General features: G+C 36.6%; 1 protein-coding gene across 2 annotated transcripts in view; it reads right to left on the reverse strand.

Moving 5' to 3' along the window:
• Positions 1-26,759, reverse strand: part of LOC147070482 (monocarboxylate transporter 14-like) — a 167,127-nt gene that overhangs the window by 117,092 nt on the left and 23,276 nt on the right. Inside the window, exon 2 of one of the 2 annotated variants that reach the window (XM_085949513.1) lies at positions 10,042-10,091. The exons of the other annotated variant lie outside the window; for it this stretch is intronic. The gene's annotated coding sequence lies outside the window, so the exon portion shown is untranslated. The remainder of the gene's footprint in view (positions 1-10,041; positions 10,092-26,759) is intronic. 2 annotated transcript variants of the gene reach the window in all.

The following is a 26,759-nucleotide window of genomic DNA, read 5'->3' on the forward strand; positions in this document are numbered from 1 at the left end:
TGTGTGTTTATCTCACCTATCTGGTCGAATCGCCACGCCGGGCCCTCCATGAGCCAGGGCCCCTAGGCTCTTGAGCCCTGTCAGCCTCCCCCTTGTGGGAGTCATGACAAAGCTTTATAACGTCCCAAATTTAGGCGACAGACAGTACTCGCAGATGTCTTGAAAAATATCGAGGGACTTTATCCTGGCATCGAAGAAGACGGAATACTTCGGTAAAATTGAAAACGTCTTCAATGAAATTGTAGTGAGCGTCTAAACCTAAACAACGGATCCTCAGATAGGATCATTGAGGCACAAAAGACGCTCTGGCGATTTTTTCTACTGTTTTTATAATAATAACTGACATAAAACGATAATGACAAGTACCCAAATTTGCAAGGAAATGTCATGCAATTTATAAAAAGGGGGTTTTGATTATATCAAAAGCGGATATGCAAAATTTTCAGACTGGGGTTTGCGAATCGATGACACATAGGTATTATAATTTTCTTCTGAACGTTGTTGCACGGAAGATGGTGTATAAAATGCCATTATTATTTTCATAGTAACCGTATCTAATTGACGAACCTCAACCTAGCTTGCCTGTTCTTCAAGCCGACCGGATTCCGGCATCCTGGAAGGCCGCTAAATATTAATTATAGAGTGTATACGGCGGAGCTACGGGATCCTGGTTTGAACTGGAACGAAGCAAGAAGACTGGCGAGGGACAGGGATTCTAGAGGCGCCGCGTGGTGTCCATATGCTCCGACTAAGGGGCGGACATGGAAGAAGTATCTAATTACAATGTTTTAGCCTGACTTGTCTTCTGTCAAACGTAAAGAAATATCATTATTTTTTCAAGTTATACTTCTTTTGGCGCGTTTTGGGAAAATAGGGAAGTTGCGCGCCAATGCAACACATAACTTATTATTATGATTATATTCATTTCGGTCTCAGAGGTACATGCGCAAGCAGCACGTGTTGTAAATATAACCAATACTGTGTTATAACAAATATATATGTTTATAAACAAATTTCTGGTGACAAACATTCTACACTGTGAATTTATATTCATAAAACAATACCTCATTTACATAACGTTGTAAACAGTTACGTAGAATTAATAATCGCATAATTAAACTTTGAAATCGATTCACTCAATTTAGTCACAGCACAGGCCCCCTATGTCAGAACTTGCGAGTGCCAGCTGCCCGGTCGACATGACGTCATATGACATCATTGTGACGTACTACCGGAGTGATAATAGCATTCGAGAAAATAACGCTACTCAGACAGTGGCGCTATTCATTGTCACCATACACATATAGGTGTTTCATCATATTAATATCTATGGTGAGCACTGTGCGCTGGGCGGCATGCCTCGAGCGTGTATTGGCTGACATCACAATTACGTCACGTCGTCTGGTGCCACACGAGTCGATAGTTAGGAAATCGCGGTGCAGGTACACTTGCGCATATTTGAGAAATACCCGCTATCACAATCACCCCATGTCTCCCCGTCTAGCAGAAGCACAGAGATAAATCACGTACACCGTCTGACATGTAATAAAAACAAAAAAGCACATGACTACCAAATCAGATGAAATTCAATTTGTTTTATTGATATTATTTGGCCATTAACCTATACAAGCGTGCAATATGTAGGCCAGTCATGCACAGTGCACTGTAGATGATTTTTTTGTACACGTCATGTTATTTATTTATCAGCAACAAAGGTTTTCCGAATTTTTAAAATTGTCATAACCTTCGGTTGAATTTTGTTATCTTTTTCATTATAATTATTTGCTTCGATAGCATATTGAATTTAGTGGCGAAACTACATTACGCAATACTCCGCAGCTAACGAGAAACTGGACCCTTTTTATTAATATTAAAATACATATTCCCATGTATATATTTTTTTAAATATGCACAAATGCTAGGTGGGTAATTTACATAGTATAAGCCGGCTCTCACATCTAAAGTCGTCTCGACTGCAACACGTCGAATATGTTCATATTTTTTTGTTTTTAAATTTCAAGGTGGTCAATTTATTACATTTCGATGGTTCAATCGGTTTATAATCCGGAATAGCTATCAACATTAATACCTCAAACATCGTATAATGCAGGATGTGGGGACCATGCTTATAGATATGCATTCTGCTGTCGTTGTTTGAGTTTGGCATTTTTTTTATTAAGTACCTAGTAAAACAATTACCTAATCAATATTATGTACTGTATTTCAAGGCGTCGAAGGAAGGAAGTCGTGCCATGAAGACGTGTGCCTACCTTCATCAATAAAGCAACGAAGACTGAGCTAACAACGGCTGAAATAATACAATACTTACTTCCTATAACATTGGCCTTTATTTAATTGTTTTATTTATTTCTATATTACATCATAATACCCAGTGACGTCCCAAGCCAAAGTGCCAGCAAAATTCGTTTAAAAAATTACATACACATCATCTACTTGATGATTTGAGCATTTCCGCGAAACCTACTCTGAAACATCGGTGTCTTTAGGTATCTACATGAAGGTCTGAGGCCGTGACAGGGTTGGAGCTCCACTCGTGAAAAATCTGCCTGTGCGATCAACCGCAATTTATTGTCCGTAGATATCGACACGTTCTAACGGAGCGACCGCACCGTTTGATTCATGGAAAATTGCCACTGCCCTCAAAAGTAGTAATATTTCCTTTATTTGCCACCTTTACAATTCGTCGCCTCTAAGCAATGCATGACATGCCTACCCCCACCATACGGAACGTCACTGATAATGCCAACAATTACATACGGAAAACCTACAAATGTAATTCTCTATAGATTTATTTATTTTACATACCTACTTAAATGAACATGATAAATTATATTCAAAGAGTTCACGACATGACATAAAGTACTTAAGTATTAACAATTTTCAAATAAACATAATGGTTTAAGTGAGTAAATAATATCTATAAAATAATAAAATAAGAAAAATAAAAGTACATGGAAGCACAGAGTGAACTAGGTTGATAGACCCTATCGTAAAAACTTATAAAACAACGTCCACCTAAATTCACCCTCACTTAAATGGAATATATCAATGTCCGAAGCGATTTGATTAAACATAGTTATTGTCCTCCCAATTGGCATTACTAATGGCAGGTTAGTTCTGCACCTTGTGAGAACAAACAACGGATGCCCTCGATTCCTAAGATAATTATCAGAGACATACAAGCCAATGCCACCAAGAATGGCAGAAGTCGGAAAAAATGTGTAGCTAAATAAACATCTCTTCTAAACTTTAAGCTACAGTATGTAAACATAAATAAGAGCAAGTCAGTCGGATAGAGCCACGGATAATATCCATACAGCCGATAGTCAAGGAGTCTCAAAAATTTCTTCTGGACCCTCTCCACCATAAGGCCGTACTTCTTAAACTGATGCGGGGCCCAAACAACAGTGGCGAAAGGTGACTTTTTGAAAGAGGTAGGCTGTGGGAGTAACCATGCATGTCAAATATATTTGCGGGAAATAAGAAGATAACCCAATATTACTACTGATGAATAGGTACGCTAAAACGAAGAAATTTCAAAAGCTTAACTGGTTTGTTATAATTAGTTCATAAAAATAAGCAATTAGCTTGAATTACTTATGTATTTTCCTAAACATTTATAAACGTAACATTTACGCTCAAAATATATTACCTCATCTATGAAAATATCCGTTGCTGTATTGTATGTATTATGTTCAATAACAATTTATAATTTAAACCGTAAAACTAGACATTTTAAAATACTTATATATTTAAAACACAGACTTAGGTAGGTACAATATCAGATATCTTAATTGTCTAACGAGTGAACTAATAAATAAATAAAAATCATGAGATAAATTATTTTATATTTTTAACAACAATCAATACATATTTATGTGATTTAATCCCATAGAAATATTTTTTTTTAATTATCTTCTTATTAATTATTTTGAATAAATGCGCTCTCGCGACGTAAGCGCTAACGAAACAGCTTGTACATTTGTATGCGGGACGCCAGACATTTTGAAATAATGAGAAAAAAACTTCATATTGAAAAACCCGTCGTTTCACGCGAAAATAATCCTATACAATATGTGAAGCGAAACGCGGTGTGTTCTATTTTTTTTAACTTTCGAGAGATGCCATAGATGGTGCTTATTGAAATATGGGAAAAGATCTTAAAATTATGACAATTTTACGATAGATGTCTTTGGGAATATTGAATATATTATTATTTGTGATTATATAAAAACGTCAACATGAAAATAAAAATTATAGAAGGTAGGCTTTAAATAATCGCCTAGTATGGAGTCTTCGCCACTGCCAAACAATATACCTACTCACTCTCAAGTCTGCTTAAGATAGTTAGGATATAATGACAAATGACGCATTTAATATCCCACAAAATTGCAATGAGAAAACCATTTGTGACAAAGATAAACTAAGTTATATACTCGCAGTATTTGTCTAATAGCAATTACAGATTATAGTTAACACGGTTTAACGTCAAACTGTTAAAAAATCAATTAAATCAATTATTGACGGCAGTAAAATGTAAATACGAGCTCTTAATGTCAAACAACACTATCTACAAAAGTGCAACTTTACAGGAGATCCAAAAAACGTTCTTTTAGTTTCATGTAACTCAACAAAGGAGATGTTTATTTAAAACCTAATGCCGGGTCCATACAGGCAACATATCGCGCGAAAACCTCGTTAAATTTTACGATAAGTATGATAATTATCGTAAAATTTTACGAGGTTGTCGCGCGACATATTGCCAGTGTGGACCCGGCATAATGTTCATATTTTATAATTTATTGTGTATTGTACATTTATCTTGCTTATGCTGATGCTAAAATTTATAGGTATGGTTTTCAAAAAATATTAAACAGGTAACTTTTTGTAGTTAACGTTAAGCTTTGCTGACGATTTAAGAAGAATCTAGAAAAGATTGACATAAAGGCCCGTTTCAGACGGGACACCGGTGTCGCGCTCGTATACAATATAGGAGGCCTTTGTATTCGAATAAAGGGCCTTTGTATTATGTTTATGAACGCCCCAGAGCTAATGAGTCAACGCATAATTTCGCGTTATAAATTAGAACATAAAACTGGCTGCGGTAATAAAAACAAGTGTATCGGCGGCTTGAGAATATAGCGGCCGACGGAAAAGTGTACCGGGCAGGCGTTGACTCATTAGCTCTGGGGCGTTCATAAACATAATACAAAGGCCTCTTTATTCGAATACAAAGGCCTCCTTATTATATACGAACGCGACACCGGTGTCCCGTCTGAAACGGGCCAAAGTTGTTTGACTGCCATGTAGCCGAGAATGTAAAATAATAGACTTTAAGCACTCGAATATATCTTAGGCATTACAATTTGCTACACTACATATCTGCAGAAACAAGTATGATACGAGGGTGGGTCAATAAGTCCTTAGAAAAGCCGACAGGTGGCGCGACTAGTACTGTAAGCGGTTTGTTTTCATGCAGCGGCACTACCGATTCAGTATGCTGCAAAGTTTCAATCAGATTGGTCGGGTTGTTGTGTTTCTCGTACATTTAAAAAAAAAATTGCTTGTGGAAAATGGAAAAATGGAAAATGGAGAAAATTGAGTTTAGATCTGTTATTAAACATTTTAATATAAAAGGGTTAACAGCAAAGGAAATAAAAAAATGAGTTGGATTTAGTTCACGGCATATCTGCTCCTTCACTTGCAACTATTTATAACTGGTTAAATGAATTTAAACGTGGTCGTACATCAACAAAGGATGAACCACGCTCAGGACGTCCTGTAGAGGTGACTACACCAGAAATGATCAATAAAATCCACGATGTGGTGTTAAGTGACCGAAGATTAAAGTTGAGTGAGATAATTGAGGTTACAGGGATCTCAAAAGGTAGCGTCATTTCTATTTTACATGACAAATTGGGCATGAAAAATATTTCTGCAAGATGGGTGCCGCGTTTGCTCACAGTCGACAATAAACGCAATAGGGTGGTGGCCTCTAAAGCCCTGTTGTCGCTCATGCAACGCAATCCGGATGAATTTTTTCGTCGCTTTGTGACTGTGGATGAAACATGGATACACCACTATACTCCCGAGACGAAAGAACAGTCAAAGTAGTGGATTGCGAAGACAAACCATGTCCAAAGAAGGCGAAAACCGTAAAATCAGCTGGTAAGGTTATGGCTACTGTATTTTGGGATGCACGTGAAATTATTTTCGTTGACTATTTGGAAAAAGGAAAAACAATAACAGGGGATTATTATGCATCTTTATTGGACCAGCTAAAAAACAAAATTGAAGAAAAACGGCCTCATTTAAACAGGAAAAAAATCCTCTTTCATCAGGACAATGCCCGTGTTCTCACATGTTTACGATCAATGGCTAAAATTGAAGAATTGAAGTTCGAATTGGTCGACCACACACCGTATTCGCCAGATTTAGCCCCCAGTGACTTTTTCCTTTTCCCAAACTTAAAAAAATGGCTAAGTGGACAACGTTTTTTTTCAAATGAAGAAGTCATCGATCGGACAAATGCTTATTTTGAGGACCTTCCGAAGTGTATTGAGCTCCAAGGAGATTATGTTGAGAAATAAAAAAAAAATACAAAAATAAAAACTGTTTTAATGCTTTTTTCTAAGGAATTATTGACCCACCCTCGTAATAAAAAAAATGCATAACATTGTACCTATCAAAACAAATAAGTACTTAATATAAACTGTACAAATAAAATGTAAATATTTATTCAGTTGTCAGCGACATTACAATGCATACATTAAAAAAAAAGATAAGTACGATGTACAATAAATTTATAAATAATATGTTCATAAAACGTAATTTTGATACAGAAATTACAACGTTTTTGTAAATTCTATTTGTTGGCACCTACATAGATATTTCTAGTTAAAACCTATGCAAATGTTACGTAAATGTACATTATTTATTTATGATTATAATACCTATAGCACGAAATATGTATTAATTTGACACGCACGTAAAAATTATTGCAGACGAACGACTTATTTTCAATAGCAGTTTTATTTCAGCGAACTATTAATAAATTTATGAGACACCTTTTCCTACAATCATCACCAGATGTCACTTTCTCTTTTATCCGAAATATTTTATTACGAGAGCGACAAGGATAGCAATGCAGAGAAAAACTTATCGCTATTTCCCTTTCACCAGTGGCGTAGTATTTAATTTTCATTTATATTAAACATTAAATTATATATTGCAATTTTAAAATGTCGTATATTTTAAAATGTAGACATACATTATCCAAAAGGAGAAATGTAATCAATCAGTTTCGGCCCTTCGTTATAAGGATATATTAATGTTGTATAATATAAGTACCTAATACAATGTTGATTTTTCTGCATTTTTACGCACATTCGCGAAAGTTTTTTTCCCATGGAACATCATATTATATTGTTATAACAAAAGTCCATAACATTGTGCTCATCTGTCGCTTACGACGTTTTAATATTACATATTATAGAATTTGCTTCTCCAAAGGGTCGTAAGCGATGATTTGCAATTTCACAAAAGACCAATAATTGTAAAACAAGACGTGTTTTATTGGTTTCGTGATAAACCTATGTATTTTTCATAGACCAAAAAACGCCCTAAGGGCCGCCAGACTTTTCTATACTTTCCAGATGTCTCGGTGAGACACGTGACGAGGAGACTGATGCCGACCCAGTCGACCCACTGGACCAGTCAATTCATGACTGGTCATGGAAACTTTGCGGCCAAACTGCAGGAGTGTGGTTTGGCAAGACATGGGTCGGGTTGCTCATGTGGACACGACCAGCAGGACGCAGTGCACGTCCTGTGGGACCGTCCACTTATGGGCCCCGAACGAGCGGAGTTGTTTGCCCGGGTCCGACCCCATTCGGGCCCAATAGGACACGCGGACATGGTGGCAACCGAAGCCAATTTTGCGGCCTTTACTAAATTCGCCAGAGCGTACGGGGAGCGGGACACTCTCGACTCCCCTTGCGACTCTTCAAATTAAAGTCACTCTGATAGTTTCCATATAAATTAACATCATGCATTCGCACTTCGGTGCAAGGTTGCATCACCAGTCCCGTGCGGCTCTGCTCGGGACAAAATGAGGGCTTAAATTCTTTGATCTGGCACACGTAAGGGTTATGTTAGCCGGCCGCGTATGACGTGCTGCATATACATAACGGGTGCGGAGGTGGGAGTTTTACACACCAGACCAAAAAACGGAATCACTGATTTTCGCCAAAATGTCCCGTTGTTGGTTTAGAAATGTCGATACATATTCTAAAACTATCCGGTGGAAACATTTTAAAATCTGTCCCCATGTGTACTTATCGGGCACTATTTTTTTCTAGTAGACATTTTCACTAATTTTTAGCGAGTCACCAAAGCATGGCCGTAAGATGACGCAAGTAGACGGTCTATGTATCCACGACCCGTGTGGCATGTCTTATCGACTTATCTTATATAGTGTTTTTTTCACCAACCACACTAGTCACACTAGACTGAGGAATCATTAATAACAATTTTAAATATAGCCACGCCAAACTATCATACTTCGGTATATTACTGGACGACACATTCCGATGTCATATTATGCAGACATAAATGTCACCCGTGCCTGTCACTGAAAACATGTCGGACGTCAGTGAGACAGAATATCGATACCCAATTTCTACAGGTAAACAACTCAAAATACCTTGTTCCAAGATAACGTTTGAAGATTTTGCACAAATTCTCATTTCAATGTCAAAGACTTGATTTTGAAGTGAATGTGTTTATTTTTTATTTAACTTAAAACTTTACAATACACAATGAAATTTACAGTTTAACAAATAATCAACACTGACATTTCCGTTTATAATGGAACTAATAACTGATCCTTTTTATTTAATCATACGGATAATTCACAAGATTTAATAATGTAACATAATTTTTATTGAATATACTATAATATAATTTGAAAACACTTATATAACCAATAGAAAAAATAAAAATAAATGAAAAAAACTTGACACCCAGCAGTATTCGAACCTGTGTCTCTCGGGATTCGCGCCCACGTGCATTGACCACTGTGCTATATGAATCTTATCGAATTGCGACGAATTTAAGTTAACGGTTCTTACAATACTCTCTCAAGCGCTTTCTAAATTGCTATGTTTAATAATTAATCCCAGAAAGGTAGGAATCGAATATGACCCGTTGAAGAAATTTTTGATTACTATTTTTTTTTGTTAAATTATAAAGAAAAGATCTTTCTACATCGAATGGACATTATTAACTCAAAACCTTAAAATTTTAAGTTGTTTCCCTATAGAAATTGGGTATCGATATATAAAAAATACAAAAAACAGCAAGATTAAGGCCCACTCACAATGTGCAGATAGTCTATGGAAAATGTACTCGGGAAAGTGCTGGGATCAGCAACGAGGCACATCTGTGATCTTTCTGAACTTCGTAGCGAGTTGCATCAGTCGCAGGAGATCGCACACTACGCGGCGTTTGCGGACGTCCCATACAAACAGTGCCGTATGGTTACCACCGGCGAATGTGTATTCAGTGGCCATGTCTTCCCGCGGCGTAAGATAATTCACATTTATATTTACACCTCTTGAATGGTATTTAGCTGGACGGTGGAATCCATTTGGCCTGGAGAAAAGGCAGATCAGGTGGAGACTCTTCCAAAGCATCAACGCCATGGTCAAGTCCAACAACAATTGCACTAAAGAATTCACCTGATGTTATAAGACCATTACAATTTGGCATTGAAGGAGTGTGCTGTACCATTCATAAATATTGAGTGGTAGTTTACTTAAAAAAAAACCATCGTTGTAACAAAATTTATATGAATAGTATTATGCAAATATTTATAAGCTTATTTTGGATTTGAGCTTTCGGGCAGTTGAATATATTTTGTTTTATCAACACCACAATTTGTGTAGACAAACTTACTGCATAGCAAGTACAATTAATTGACATCAAAAATATACTTTGTACATAAATTATATAACTCACCTTTCACTAATGAAAAAAGTAGATAGCGAAGACACAGTCAAGAGAATCGCCTGCAAGAAAAATTAATACAATTTGTGATTAGGGAATACTCTTAAACAGACAGGCTAGGTATTTATATCCTAAACTAAATGTCAGCCACGCCAGTAAAGAAAAAAAAATGTAGGTACCTACGTAAGTTAAATTTAATAACCTTTGACGTTTTATTTATTTTGCATCGAGAATCGCTGACCTTCAACATCACCCAAGGGAAAATAACTTGACATTGAAAGGACAAGTCTGGTAACTATACTATGTATGTCTATCCTGGGGACGTTTTAATATATGGATTTTAATTGTATTATATTGATGGTACGTATCTACGAAAAGTATAGTACAATTATTATATAATAAATACACAACGTTAAGTTTAAGTACCTATAAGAAGGGCGTAAGTGTTAAACTTTTGAGAAATATGCGTCTCTACGTTTCACTTAAGAGTGAGATTCAGCAAAAACTGTAATTTAATATATCTTACTTAGGGATTGCAATACCTAACGAATAAAAATACCAATACCGGTATTCATGAAATAGATAGGTAGGTACAGGAGTATCTACCAATAATCGTAGATACAAAAATATAATATTTAAAATATTGATATTTTATAGCAAAAATATCTACTTAAATATTATTATGTACCTACATGTAAAACTTGTAAAAATATGTAAAAGTAAGATAATATGGTAGAAATATTAATTAATACATTTTGTTTCCACTTTCAATAAAGAATATATCAGTATTGTCTGATTTTTTAAAACCGGTATTTCGGTATAGAAAAATACTGGGATGCCGGTTTTTAAATACCGGTATTGCAACCCCTAATCTTACTGATGACTTTCATTTTGAATAGTCAATACGCATCGAAAAAAGTTAAGAAGATTAAAAAAACCAACATAAAATGTAAATAAAATCATTTTTTTATCATCACTAGAATTTAATTTGATGGATTCTTCAAAAGGTGACAATCTAAACGATTTTTGAAAAAAATCATAGTTTTGTTATATTTTTTTTTTAATTAAAATTATCGATTTTTCTAAAAAAAATAAAATGAGGACAAGTAATAGGTAGGTACAAAGTTAATCACCATGTTTCATCCCAAGACGATTATAATATATGAGTGGTGGGGTTTGTATTAAGGCCATGCATTAGTTGAGGCACGGTCTAAAAAGATCGTTGCTAGGCAATGTGCGGATTGCGGGTCGCGGGTGCAAAAGACGCCTGTCAAACGAAATATTATTTCTCATATAAATCCAACATACGTCCATTTTACGTTCTGTTTATTATTCTATTAGTAACAATAATAATATATTCATTGACATGTTTTCTTTTTAAAGTAAATGGGTAATGTTTTTAGTCATCTTTACACGATTTTAGAATTAATTGGCCCGTCGCCATCACGCAGCAAAGTGACGTATGTCTGACTCAACGTTCTCTCTATGAATGCGAAGCGAGTACAAAATTTCGTCGCGCGTACAGTTGAGAATTATTTGGCGTTTCACTGATGCGTCACCTTAAGTAACAGCCACAGAACAGATAATTCTGGGTTCCCTGGTAACAGCCTTTTTTTGTTTTTGGTCAACCTATCATCCTAGGATTTAAATCCAGGACCCACGACATTATAAACCGGCACTTTACCGCCGCTCGGCTATCATGAATTACAATGCATAGTGGTATATGGATAACACAATACATTTAGTTTATTTTACATACAGCACTGCGCTAGTGGTATATACACGTTTTTAGTAAGGATTATTAGACAAATCTGATACTGCACAAGAGCAGCGAGATCAGTAGACTGTCTGATTATCACGATTCTTCGAGCCTCGAAGGATTCATTGTTTTTGGTAATATGTTCGGTAAAAGGATCAGAGATCGAACACCGATAAAGTGGAGTGACCAAGTGAAGGAATTCACTAAAAACGACAGCAAGGCTTGCAGAGGATAAGGAAAGGTGGAAAAGCCAATTCAGAGTTTCGCAGTACTCGAGTATTACGTCGAGGAAGAGAGATTAAGAAACAATTTCATACAATCGACTTATTACTTAATACTAATAAATTAATTCACACTATTACATTATGTATCGTAGTGTTAAATGAATATATTGGTCGCGGCGCCATTGATAGGTTTCGACGCCTCCCCCACATCCGGTGCCGCGTCGGGCGGAAGTCCCAGCGTCTTTGGGAGCGGCCTAAAGGGTAACATTACGAGAAGGTTGATTGCTGTATAGTGTATGGATGCCGACATTCTGTTCCGGTTCACGTGGCCATGCCTCGCAGACAAGGTCGTACGGTTGAAATGTCAGACAATATTGTCGATGACTCGTATGACGAAATCGATACAATAAAGACTTTCAATCCATTACTAATGTATATAAAGCTGCGGATGTATATAAGGATGTGTTCAAGATATTGTTTGGATACACAGACAACAAAACACATTCGCGGTTTTTTCGATAGTTAATATATTTTTTTATTTATACAAAGGCATTGATAAAATCGGTTAAAAATGTCTAGTACATATAATTTATACCTACTATTTAAGACATTTAATGTTAATATCGTGTACGTTCAATCTTGGAAATACATGGGTTTAACGGAGTAAATAATATTGTAATATAGATAATAAATGTGAAAGTAAAACATCTTCTTCCACGGCGCTACATCCCGGGGTGGGATTTAGCCTCCTCCACAACCGCTCTCCACTCACTCCGGTCTCTCGCCACACTTCTCCAGTTACCGGGTCTTCCTATATGAAGCCAGTCCACTTCTACGGCGTCAGCCCATCTCCTTCTTGGACGGTCTCTGGGTCTCTTCCGTTGGGATAGCCACTTCGTCATGATCCTTGGCGCTCTAACTGCAGGCATCCTCTCCACATGTCCCGCCCATCGTAGTCTTTGGGATTTACAGTACCTTATGATTGTTTGCTGTTCAATCAGCTCTTCCAATTCATGGTTCATTTTTATTCTGTAGTTCCCATTTTCCAAATCCCGGGTCCAAAGATTTTGCGGAGTATTTTGCGCTCGAAGACAGCTAATTTGTTTTCCTCGTTTTGAGTTAAGCACCAAGTCTCACAGCCGTAAGTGACCACTGGCCTTATAATTGTTTTATATATAAGAAGTTTACTTCTTCGGCCTAGAATTTTCGACCCCACCGGTCGCTTGCAGGCATGCCAGCATTTATTCCCGGAGATAAGGCGGATTTTTATCTCTTCTGCTGTCTTATTTTGAGTATTTAGGCTGGATCCGAGATACGTGAACTTGTCCACCCCTTCATATGCATGCTGTCCTATGTCTATATTCTGCAGCGGTACCTGATCGCGTGTGCTGACCATATACTTAGTTTTGACTGGTTTACATGCAGCCCAGTGTTTTCTGCTTTTATTTTCATAGTGCCACTATGGTCGACCATCCTCTGTTTGGATCTGCTTGTAATTATTATGTCGTCAGCATAAGCGCACATCTGCGTTGTATTGTTATCTACCCATCCTCTTATGTTGGTTTCACGAGCTATGGATTCCACCACAAGGTTAAGGAAAGTAAAACATAACAGTCATAAAATACGGCGTAGAAACAAGTGCCTGCCTGCACGTCCGTGGCACTGGCGGTTAGACGTCATTCGCGTGCCAGACCGTCAGTGGCGTCTAGCTGGTTAAATGAACGAATTTATTATCTTTACGATATTTTTACGATTGCGTATGGCAACAAAAAATGGTTATTTATTATTCGTGAGCATCCGGCGATTCCTCCTGTGACATGTGCAGGTACATACACTTCACTAAGATAATTTTGCATACATACTAATTGAGTGTAACTGATAAAAAAAACCAATCCCGAAGGTTTCGTGATTATGTTTACTGATTTCATATGCATTGAAAATTGTCCGGGATACCGGGGGATTGGATTCCCTAGACACGATAAAGAAGAAGTTTTGAACGATAGAGAATACATCTCAATATTAGTAGATAATAATAAAAATAAATCTCTGGCTCTTTACAAACTGATATTAAAACTGACCTGAATAGATAGTTGTGTATCTTGACTAAGTGTCATATTGATATTGTTGTATGAATCACAACTATTTATAATAATACGAGGGTGGGTCAATAATTCCTTAGAAAAATGCATTAAAACAGTTTTTATTTTTGTATTTTTTTTTTATTTCTCAACATAATCTCCTTGGAGCTCAATACACTTGGTAAGACGTTTCTCAATTTTTTTTAAACCATCAGAAAAATAAGTTTTCGGAAGGTCCTCAAAATAAGCATTTGTCCGATCGATGACTTCTTCATTTGAAAAAAACGTTGTCCACTTAGCCATTTTTTTAAGTTTGGGAAAAGGAAAAAGTCACTGGGGGGGGCTAAATCTGGCGAATACGGTGGGTGGTCGACCAATTCGAACTTCAATTCTTCAATTTTAGCCATTGATTGTAAACATGTGTGAACACGGGCATTGTCCTGATGAAAGAGGATTTTTTTCCTGTTTAAATGAGGCCGTTTTTCTTCAATTTCGTTTTTTAGCTGGTCCAATAAAGATGCATAATAATCCCCTGTTATTGTTTTTCCTTTTTCCAAATAGTCAACGAAAATAATTTCACGTGCAACCCAAAATACAGTAGCCATAACCTTACCAGCTGATTTTACGGTTTTCGCCTTCTTTGGACATGGTTTGTCTTCGCAATCCACTGCTTTGACTGTTCTTTCGTCTCGGGAGTATAGTGGTGTATCCATGTTTCATCTGCAGTCACAAAGCGACGAAAAAATTCATCCGGATTGCGTTGTATGAGCGACAACAGGGCTTTAGAGGCCACCACCCTATTGCGTTTATTGTCGACTGTGAGCAAACGCGGCACCCATCTTGCAGAAATATTTTTCATGCCCAATTTGTCATGTAAAATAGAAATGACGCTACCTTTTGAGATCCCTGTAACCTCAATTATCTCACTCAACTTTAATCTTCGGTCACTTAACACCATATCGTGGATTTTATTGATCATTTCTGGTGTACTCACCTCTACAGGACGTCCTGAGCGTGGTTCATCCTTTGTTGATGTACGACCACGTTTAAATTCATTTAACCAGTTATAAATAGTTGCAAGTGAAGGAACAGATATGCCGTGAACTAAATCCAACTCATTTTTTATTTTCTTTGCTGTTAACCCTTTTATATTAAAATGTTTAATAACAGCTCTAAACTCAATTTTCTCCATTTTCCATTTTTCCATTTTCCACAAGCAAATTTTTTTTTTAAATGTACGAGAAACACACAACAACCCGACCAATCTGATTGAAACTTCGCAGCATACTGAATCGGTAGTGCCGCTGCATGAAAACAAACCGCTTACAGTACTAGTCGCGCCACTTGTCGGCTTTTCTAAGGACTTATTGACCCACCCTCGTACATAAAGAACGAACATTTCCACCATTTTTTTAATGAAAAGGTCAATAGGCTCTGTGGTGGGTAAGTAAGTGACCTTTGTCACAATAAAATTACGTTAAGTACCTAGACCAGGGGTAGTCAACCTTTTTATACCTACCGCCCACTTTTGTATCTCTGTTGGTAGTAAAATTGTCTAACCGCCCACCGGTTCCACAGTAATGGTGATTTATAAAGTAGAGAAGTAACTTTACTTTATAAAATTTATAAAGCAGAGTTACAGCAAGTTAAAGTTTATAATAACAATTACCTACCAAATACTTTATGTCAGACTTTCGCTAAGTTCGGCAGAATAAATCTTTATAAAAACAACTTACTATAGTTAAATCTATAATTTTATTTATACTTCGCATAAATAAACAGTATAACTATTTTCTAAAATTTAAATTGTCACGGGGAATTTTATGAAAACATAATGAAAATGTTTTTAAAACCCCTACCGCCAACCATGAAAGCTGGAATGCCCACTAGTGGGCGGTAGGGACCAGGTTGACTACCCCTGACCTAGACTGTACGTATCCCTTTGTTGCCGTGCGACGATGAACAAAATACGTTTTATTTTATTAATGTTGCGTGTTTCCACTACTTAATAAAAAAAATGCCCTTTGGCGTGTTTATAATAAAAATTTTGAGGCAGACTCGATGAAAAGGGATTATTAATTAACCTTTATATTGACCCTAAAATAATTATAATACAAGCGTTTTTAAAGATAATATGTAACCGATAGCGACTTTTTATGACAAACAACCGTCTGGTCACTTCCAGGCCGGTCTCGTTCTTAAAGAGCATTTTGGGTTTACAATGCGGTTACATGTAAATTGTACGTAACCGACATGACCACACCAAACCCTCGCGAAAAACATTCCGCCGCTTTTGATCCGCGATTTCACCGTACCGAATCACGAGGACGGTTTGTTAGTAGGACCTACAAATCAATTGCCACAATCAGCACGGATCAACTTGGTATTCCATCCACAAGTCATGAAATTACAACGACGAGTCAGGATAACGACAGTCCAGGGACGTATTTACGTTCGAAAGCCCCCTGGACTAATAATAATAATAATACGCAGGGGCGGCTCTACCTTAAGGGTTCGTAGGGACTATCCCCACATCGTTATCATGTCAAAAATACACGCCCGATATTTATATCATTGTCATAATATACCTACTTAATTGCATGATTAAATGAACTATTTAATTTATTTTATCCATCTAAACCCGCCAACGTCGCAATTTTATAGAGATATTTATTATTATACAAATAAATAAAGCAATGGTTGTAAATTATGTAATAACACAATGATGATTACGCGGTATTAAAATAATTACTTAATTAAATTAAATACGCCCTATTTCGGTGACACCTATGTACAAATTAAGAAAGCTATGGCGTCTATTTTTCGCTAACTGGCGTCACTCGGTCTCATCCCGTCATCGCGGTACAAATCTCGTTCTACAAAAGATGTGAATGCATTAGCGGTAGTATACGCATACTGGGGAGCAAATCAAATTACCCCTAGGTAAGTAAAAACGCTCGCTGTATGTCGTTGTTTGATGTTTGATAATGGTACTTACGTCTATAATAATTATTATTATTAAGTTAATATTTTAAGCACGTTTTTTAGAAGTGATTAAGTAACGACTCAGATAATCCTATTATTTATTCTGAAAAATTATTATAAGTATAATGAATAATATGACAAAGTAGGTAGCTATATATATTTAATAATTAATGGTTAAACTCTACCACCTAGAAAGTCGTCGAGCCGCCACTGATAATACGTAAGAAATATGGACCCCAAAACATGTTATTAAAACATAATTTTAAAATACATGTTGGTACTTCTTTAATTAGAGCCAATTAACGTTAGCAATAATTGATTTAAACTTAAGATAAGTAATTATCATGAACGGATAAAATTACATTTCGCTTTGGCAATTAGCTTCATGTAAGTATATTGTATACGGTTCGAATCCTGGGTCTGGCAAGTACACATATTGTATTTCAATTTGTGTCTGTCAGGGTATGAACCTAATAGGTTGAGCAAGTGGCTGACATCCATTTCTCGTAAAAAACAAAATCTGTTGATACAAACCTCTACTCTGTGGAGGCCCATATGATCCTATTAGGATCGGACATGGTCGAAAGAAGAAGAAAGAAGTATATTGTATATATACTTAGAGAAATCTGACATATTTGTGCATTGTAAATATTTCTTCCGATTCGGTCCCATGTACTCATTGAATTAGATTTCAATAATATTATTTTATACTGAAAATACTTATAAGCTTTTTTTGTACCCCCAAATTCTTCGCTGCGGGGGCTTTTTTTCAAATTTATTTTTTAGGCCCCGGGGATCATACCTACTTGGGGGTTGAAAATGTCATACAGAAAGTTAATCCGGCTCTGAGCGATATCTTTAAATAATTATTGGATTTGTAATCGTAACATGTTTGTACGAACATAGCTTACAAGAATTTAAAAAAAAATAATCAGATTACATTATTTTGTGACATTTTCACTAAGAGCGTACATAAGTGAAACGGCAAATAATTTTCAACACTATGTGGAACGAAATTTCGGCCGCGTTGAGGCGCGTTGCCATTCGGAGAGGGATAGTCGACCTGTTCGCACGTCAATTTCTTTTGTGATGGAGTCGGATGAATATATTCTTAAATCGTGAAAGATGGCTTAAAAACGATACGCATGTACCTATTTGAAAAAAAAACATGTTAATGAATATACTATTATTATTACGAATATAATAATAAACATAACATAAAAAGGACGCATGTTGAATTTTATGACAAATTATATTTCGATCGGTTCGCGTCATTTGCACCCCCGACCCGCAATCCGCGCATCGCCTGGTCACGATCTTTTTAGACCATGCCTCAGCTGAGGTATAGCCTTAATAGTGTGTTTAAAAAATGATGGCAACATTACGTATTACAATATTGGAAACTCTTGAGAATGACCTCTACAACGAGAAAACGGGAAGGGATAACAGAAGGTGAACAAATACAATAATAATTATTATAATGTTTATCACGTGATTTGGTACATTATATAAAAACTAACTGTCACTTCACTTCAATCAACTACGAAAAAATATATACATCTGTTTACAATAAGAATTAAGATCTTGTTACAAGTATGTTGGTATATCAATTCAACTAATTTATTCATAACGTGATATAACAATAATAATAATATTATGTGCAACTTGTCTGTCATTGTGCTCTATTCGTCAGCACACGCAGGCGGATTTTCCACCAGATTTTGATCATTGGAATGGGCGACGATCGCACTATTATAGGATGTGTACTCTGCAAACCAATGGTTCAAGTTAGTTCAACATATTCCTGTGCCCATGCGCGAATCCAAAGCAATTTAAGGGTGGAATCAAAATTACTATAACGCCACCGAAAATGGCAGGTTAAATGTATTTAGTTCTAAAGAATTTGTCGTATATTTTCGTATTAATATCTCTGTCTCCGATCTTTGTATTGTTTACTATACGTAATGTAACAATAATATACAATCACCATAGTTGTTTTGGGTTATAACCACTTATGTCACATTGACTGCTGATTCTCATTCGACTTGACTGCCTTAGACTCTCACAGGATAGTTCTCTAAGAAATTAACGTAAATATTCTTCTTCTTCTTCTTTGGCAATATCCGCCCCTTAACTGGAGCATATGGACACCACGCGGCGTCTCCAAGAATCCATGTCACTCGCCAGTCTTCTTGCTTCGTTCCAGGTCAAACCAGCATCCCGTAGCTCCGCCGTACACACTCTGTAGATTGTATTTAGCGGCCTTCCAGGACGACGGAATCCGGTCGGCTTGAAGAACAGGCGAGCCAGGTTGAAATTCTCTTCTGGCATCCGCAGGACGTGGCCGATCCAGGTCCAACGTCGCCTCTTCACTTTCAGCGTGATGAGAGGTTGCTTGGTGCATTCTCTTATCTCCTCGTTGCTCCTAAAGTCATACCACCCCACCGCACACCCAGTATTCGTCGCAAACATCTGTTTTCGATGCTCAGTATACGGTTGCTTTGAGCCTTCGTAATGTGCCATGATTCGCTACCGTAAAGCAGCACCGTCAGAATGCAAGCGTCGAATAGGCGGCATTTGGTTTTAACCGAGTACAATCGTGAGTCCCAGACATTCCGCATCGAGTTGAATGTTGCTCCAGCCATTCCCATTCGGATAGCGAGCTCTTTCTGCAAAATGCCATCTCATGTGATGTGTACCCCCAGGTACTTGAAGCTGTCGACGCTCTCGATGTTTTGTCCGTCGCTAATCAGAGGGAAATCTGGATCAGGACAGGTGCTATTACACAAGACGTTGGTTTTCTTCGCGTTGATTTTCAAACCAACGCGAGAGGAGTTGTTATGCAACCGGTCGATTGTCTCTTGAATGCCGTCGATTAAGTTGTCGAATATGACAGCGTGATCGGCGTTCATATTCAATAAACCCTTATTTCAATTTAAGTGGAGTACAGATTTCACCTACATAGGACATGCGGATACTTGTTCATACGTTAGCAGAATAGGACAACAATGATGTAAAGACAGATTTTCAATTATCATCCGTATTGCAATGTACACAGATATTGTTTCAACCACTTGAGAATATCCAGAGCAGGGTCGTTGACGAGAGCCCTTATACTTTTAACAAACAGCGTCCATTAAATGCAATATTTCGAGACATCGGATTTCAAGTTAAGTACATTTAACAATAATTTCAACCTCATTTTCATTCTAGAGCTGGATTGCAATGTAATGAAGCATATTATTATACTCTACTTAAAGATTCTAGTCGTTAAATAGATTAGAGTATTACTGTAAAGTGTAAAAGATTTAGAGACATTTCCTGGAGGGGTGTCCAAAGTAATCGGGAAAAATCAACCGTTGTCCGCCCAAAAATTTCGCTAACGTGTGCGATAATATTCCTTTCTGGCCTTGTCAAGTGAGACTGCCAAATATATACAAATTAATTTATTAATAATATGATTGCGGTCTATGTTGTCATAATAACTTCAATACTGACTATTTATACACATTAAAATAATACTTATAAATAATTACAAGATAAAAAGAACTTTTCATATGCAACGTTTTTAAATTGTCTGTTGAATTATTATTTATTACGCTCAATATGCTCAAACTTGTTCTTGATATGAAGTAAATAAAAAAACAAACAAACAAACAAATACAGAATACTGAAATGTCATTTTGAGATTTCATTTTGATTTCCATAGTAACGCACGTATATATTAATAATTTAGTTGCTAGGACCACCCCCTTAGCAACCAATAATAGTCTTTTACTTTTTACGGATTTTTCTGAAATAACTTACCATACAAAACAGAATTAACCGAAAATGATTCAATTCTGCTTAAAGATGGCTAAAGGTATTAAAAGAATGCATTGGCATCGTGTTCTGATATATTCTAAAAGTTTCAAATGTCTAGCTAGTCGGAAAGTCAGTTAAAAATCGATTGCAAGATTTGTACTGGACAAACAACCACCAGACAAACAAGAATACGAGCTAATAAAAACGTTGTAATAAGTACTTATATAATATAATATGAAACGAAACCTCCAGGAACAGGACGATATCGACTCGAAGACGAGTAGATATCAATACACAACCACAGTACCAATAACAGCAAAAAGACTCGATTACATTGTCAACGCAATTAGAGGTCGTGATCGAGAAATAATCAAGTAACCAAACACGAACCTTGAGAAATCGATAAATTGTCACTAGAATAAGTTGCCGAAGAGAATATTTTAATCTCTCGGTTAAAAAAAACTCTTGACTTCTTTTTCTCCCTTCTTACTCTTAAGACTAATAAGACCTAAAATAAGGTCTCGACTTTCAATTCGAACGGCATTTCTTAAAAAAAATACTGTAAAGAAATTTGCCGGAAGAACTTTTTTTTAAATCGAGAAGAGGTCATTTTGTAATCGATGAGTATGTATATGTGTAAGCATCTTGTAGGTAAGATATTGAAGTGTACAAGATAAATATAAATTTGAATAGAAATTGAACTTCCATAAAGTATCATCGATCAAAAGTATTATGACATAATATCATGTCATGTCTTACTTACGTATTACTTTTTACACTACAACATGCCATGAGGCCCAACGACAGTAGTGTAGTGAAATAGTAGAGTAATGAGTAATACAGGTGAAACAATCACAAACACCTAGGCTTTGAGAAAATCACATAAATATATTGTGACCTCGCCGGGCCGAAACCGGAGCCCCCTGATACAACGCCAGCGCCCTACCCGCTGGACCACGATGTATAATTTGTACCTACTTTAATTTTGGTTCGCGTACCTATGTATTATGATTACGCAAAAAAATATATTACTAGCGGATGAAAAAATAAAAAATATCGCACATCTGATTTTGAAATCTTTTCGACTGATACGACAGAAGACCAAAAGAAAAAGTCTCGAATCTGGTGGTTTTGAAAGAGAATTTTAACTACTTACAAGATTTTTTCACAATTTTATTATTATTTAATTTCATTGCTATCGGCGACTATCGAGAGTAGTTTATCACAATTATGTATTGAGGTATTATAATTGTTACAATAAGTATTGAGGCGGTTCATTGTTAATAAGTATAAGTTGATCGTTTGAAATGTCAAAAAGTGCTATGTTTTAACAGCACCTCTCTTAGCTGTGTTAACTTTTAGAGCGAGATAGACAGTTTAGACGGCTAACTTATTGTAACAATTATAATACTTCGATACAAACATATGAGAAACTACCCTTGATAGCTGCCGATAGCAGTCTTGTGTATAGAATAGATGCGCAGAGGTGGATAAAACAGAATAATCCACCGTATGTACATAACTCATTCAATTGCTGTAAAAATCAAACCGTATTACTTATCGGCGCTACAAAATATAATTGTGTTGTAATTTACATTAATTTCAGTGATGTTGAATATGTTAATGCATCTATAATAATTGCACCTCGAATGTTGACGACGTTTGACTTGAGCCGAGGGTCGACTTGAGCCATTGCTCCTAGAGAATCCAATCCCGAGCCAAAATTCTGATCCCGGGATTTCGGGATTACAATTTCACAATCCCGGGATTGGCATTTTTTCCATAGTTAATATAATTTTTTTATATTTACAAATAACGTTGAAAAAATCGGTCAAAAATAAATCTAGTATAATTTATACTATTGAAGACATTTTCATTGTTAATATTGTGTACGTTCAATCTTGAAAATACATAGGTTTAATGGAGTAAATAATATTGTAATATAAATAATAATGTGAATTTAATATGAGATTGCTGTTTCTGATAGTAAAAACTTAATGAATGGGTTAGCTAGATTTAAAATAGTAAAGCAAATCGTGGTGTATGGCCTTTCGGCTTCATAAATCTAATTAGTCAGCCAAATATGAAACTACCGTAAAACGTATGAGAACATAGTGGAATTACTTTGTTAAAAGTGCAAAGCATTTTATTTTCCAATCTTTCTCATTTTTATTAATTTATGTGAAAAAATAAAATGAATCGGCAACTTATATATGGGTATAAATCAAACTTCATTCAAACTCAGTTTATTTCTAATTTAGTTATTTGTTATAAAAGTATTTTTTCTGTTACATTTTCGTTTTTATTTTATTTTCCATAAAAGTTGTTAAAAAAAACCAATCCCGAAATCTTCGGGATTATGTCTACCAATCCCGGGATTCATAGGTATCGAAAATAGCTCGGGATCCCGGGATTGGAATCCCTAATTGCACCATTAAATAAAATATGCATATTACATAATGCAAAACATATTCAATTAATTATCGCTAAAAGACAAGGTAGACATTAGTAGACACCCACACCAACAATAGTCCATCAATATACGGTCACGTAACTCGTTTCGGCTGAGGCAATTGATTTGAGTATGAAAAATAAGTGAAACGCAAACTCGCTTAGATACTATTGTAAATTGTCAATACATATCCATCACTTCCTCGACGGAAATTAAAATTTACAACCGCAGACAAAAACGAATAAAAAATAATTGTCAGTCTCAATACTTTATTTTTATACCATGCGATTTGTAACAGTTCTGCGGTTGTCAAATTACAACTAACACGTCTTATTATGTTGCTATGCTACATTTATCTACTTATATGTTTATTCTTTTGTTCTTATAACCTGACAATTTTATTATTATATAAATTAAATGATGTTATGGAATAATGTTATGTCTAGTAATTATTAGTCTTCATAATTCATCAATGTATCAATAAAGGCTTCGCCAAACCATTGTACCAGCATAGCTACCTTCATAAGAGCATCCAAACTAGCCAGTAGAGGCAGTAACAAAATGTATGTTAAGAATATAATTCTTCTTGAAGAGACTGATAGAAAAGGCTCACAAGAAAGCTACACTATTTCCCAACAAAATACAAAATTTTAAGTACAAGCACAAGCGCAAGGACGTAAGACTCCGTCACAAGATGATGCCCCCTGACCCTCTAAGTAAGACTCTGATGATCCACCCCCTCCCTACTCAATTACAGGTGCCTCGTCCACAGCGGATGCGACCGGCAGTACTCTGACCCCACGGAATCCCTTCCAGGGCTTAGCGGTAGAGGTAAAAGAATGTTTGGAAGCCCTAAGAGTTAAACTAGATAGCTTTAGAATGTACATCAGAATGAGACTCGGGCTCAAAGCCCAGGTGAGAGCTAAACTTGTAGAAAATAGGAAACGGGGTATACCTCGTAGGAACTGTTTTGAACATCTTTGATGCTATAAAATGATCCATACTAGATCATAATTTCAAGCCGAACATTCCGCTAACGGCTAAACGATGAACTTTTCGTCTGTTGGACCCATGAGGACAATATTCAGAAGAGGGCATTTCTCAACTGTTTTCGCTCGAAAGACTTGTTTGAAAAGCGAAGGTAAATGTAAATTAAGGGCTCAATACTTAGCTAGATCACGTGTGGGAAAGGCATTAATGTACTCACAAGACCCAACCCTAAAAATATAATTAGTCAGGAAACCAAGGTCTGCCTCTCAGACCTCACAAGGTATCAGTTTAAAAGAAAAGGTAGGGAAGAAAAAAAAACGTTCGTGACTTGATGTATAGGAAGGATACGAAGACTGGACCGTCTATCAGCCGGAGCTCCCGTGATGATTGGCGATCTGTATAATGCCGTATCATTAAATATTTTACTAAACTGCCGATGTAAATAATGTTAAAGTAACTCAGATTAAATAATGTCAAACAGTATGCGATTTAGAGTTCATTATTGTCGCGGTAGATGGCATGCGGCGCTCCCTTCACCTTTGCGTTGCTGTGATGGGCTAAGGCTTCATGGCCTGTCGCACATACGAAATCGCCTCGACTGCGACACGGTCATACATCAAACCAGTCGGCAATGATGTAACCACAGAGCAGATTAATAAGACAGAGATGTAAACGTTATCACCGATGACCACGGTTTTGAAGCAGAGTATGGCGGTCAGGCCATAAAACCTAAGTAAATTGACGTCACGAACTTTAATAGATACTATTACGAGCATGGCCCACACATTCTGAAGCTGGCCCCCTGGCCAGGGTCTTTGACGAACCCCTATGTATCGCCAAGGTTATGTGATACTCTACAGTAGCGCTTCCCAAATTCTACACGTTAATCATCATATCACATGAAATTGCCGCTCAACCATGTATTAAAAAAATACTATTAGAGCAAATTTTTGATGTGTGTTTATCTCACTTAGCTGGTTAACCCGCCACATAATAATAATGTGCCGTACCCATGTGACGTATGCCCTGCCTACCACTACGGGACTTAACTGACTGTGCACTTCTGGTCTATTCGAACAGTTTAATTTAAAACCAATCAAGCGAACGAATATCAGCTGTTTGCGTTGATTCTACCATAGAACACATAAATTACGAATTTATGTAGGTACATATTATATACTAATACTGAACCCTACCATTCGATCAATAACTTCTAGCGGCCGATTCTCTTTCTAATATATTAGCAACCTTGTCACGCACCAAACGACATTGCTGCAAGATCGGTACCTACTCCGTCTAAGATTATCATTCCTGCACTGGAAATACCGTTGTTCATGGCAAAATTCCACATTGCTGCCCGTTTGAATTATCTTGTTTATATCACTGACTTTGTTAAACAAATATACCTACGTAGTGGTAGATATACGCATAGGTATTAATTTTGCGTAGGACCGCCTCAGTCACATATAAACGAATCCAGATACAGTAGGGAGCCCTTTCGCACATAGAAACTCGTCTCGACTGCAACACGACGATTTTAGTGATATGATTTTGTTGTCATTCAAAACTTAAGGCCGTGCATTAGTTGAGGCACGGTCTAAAAAGATCGTTGCTAGGCGATGCGCGAATTGCGGGTCGCGGGTGCAAATGACGCCTGTCAAACGAAATATTATTTGTCTTATAAATCCAACATATGTCCATTTTATGTTCTGTTTATTGTTCTATTAGTAACAATAATAATATATCCATTGACATGTTTTCTTTTTAAAGTAAATGGGTAACGTTTTTAGTCATCATTACACGAATTTAGAATTAATTTGCCCGTCGCCATCACGCAGCAAAGTGACGTGTTCCTGGCTCGACATTCTCTCACTGAATGCAAGCGAGTCCAAAATTTCGTCGCGCCTACAGTTAAAAATTATTTGGCGTTTCAGTGATGCGTCACCTTAATGAACTGCCGCACATAGCGTTGGTGCGATTAAAAAAATCTGCTTGTCGCATGTACTTAACAAATTTCTCTCGATGAATGCGCAGAAGATGCTTTTTCATTAATTTCGGCTAGCTGCATGACGTCATTGTCCCTTCATAATCCCGCATGTGCGCACAGAAGAGAGCTACAACCAGGGAACACAGAATTAACGAGAACTGGCCTACCATACTGGATGGGTTATATCAGGCTACGGATCTCGAGTGTGGAAAAATATGGAATAAACTCAACCACACGCAAGGCTCGAAATGGACAACTAAAATCGGCAACTTGTCGTTCCTTCTGATGGAAAAAATTATTTTACCGCCATAAAACAAAAAATCGAACACACTTATTTTTATAAAACACACATAAAATTAGATAACTACTTATGTGAATATTTATAGAAAATTAACGGACGCTCCAGTTCGTAAAATTTTCCATTTCAAGTGTTAACCACACGTTAATAAGT

The sequence above is a fragment of the Rhyacophila brunnea genome, unplaced genomic scaffold, assembly GCF_057557595.1.
Source record: "Rhyacophila brunnea isolate RB1 unplaced genomic scaffold, BYU_Rbru_1.0 scaffold_22, whole genome shotgun sequence".
NCBI classification, from domain to species: Eukaryota; Metazoa; Arthropoda; class Insecta; order Trichoptera; family Rhyacophilidae; genus Rhyacophila; species Rhyacophila brunnea.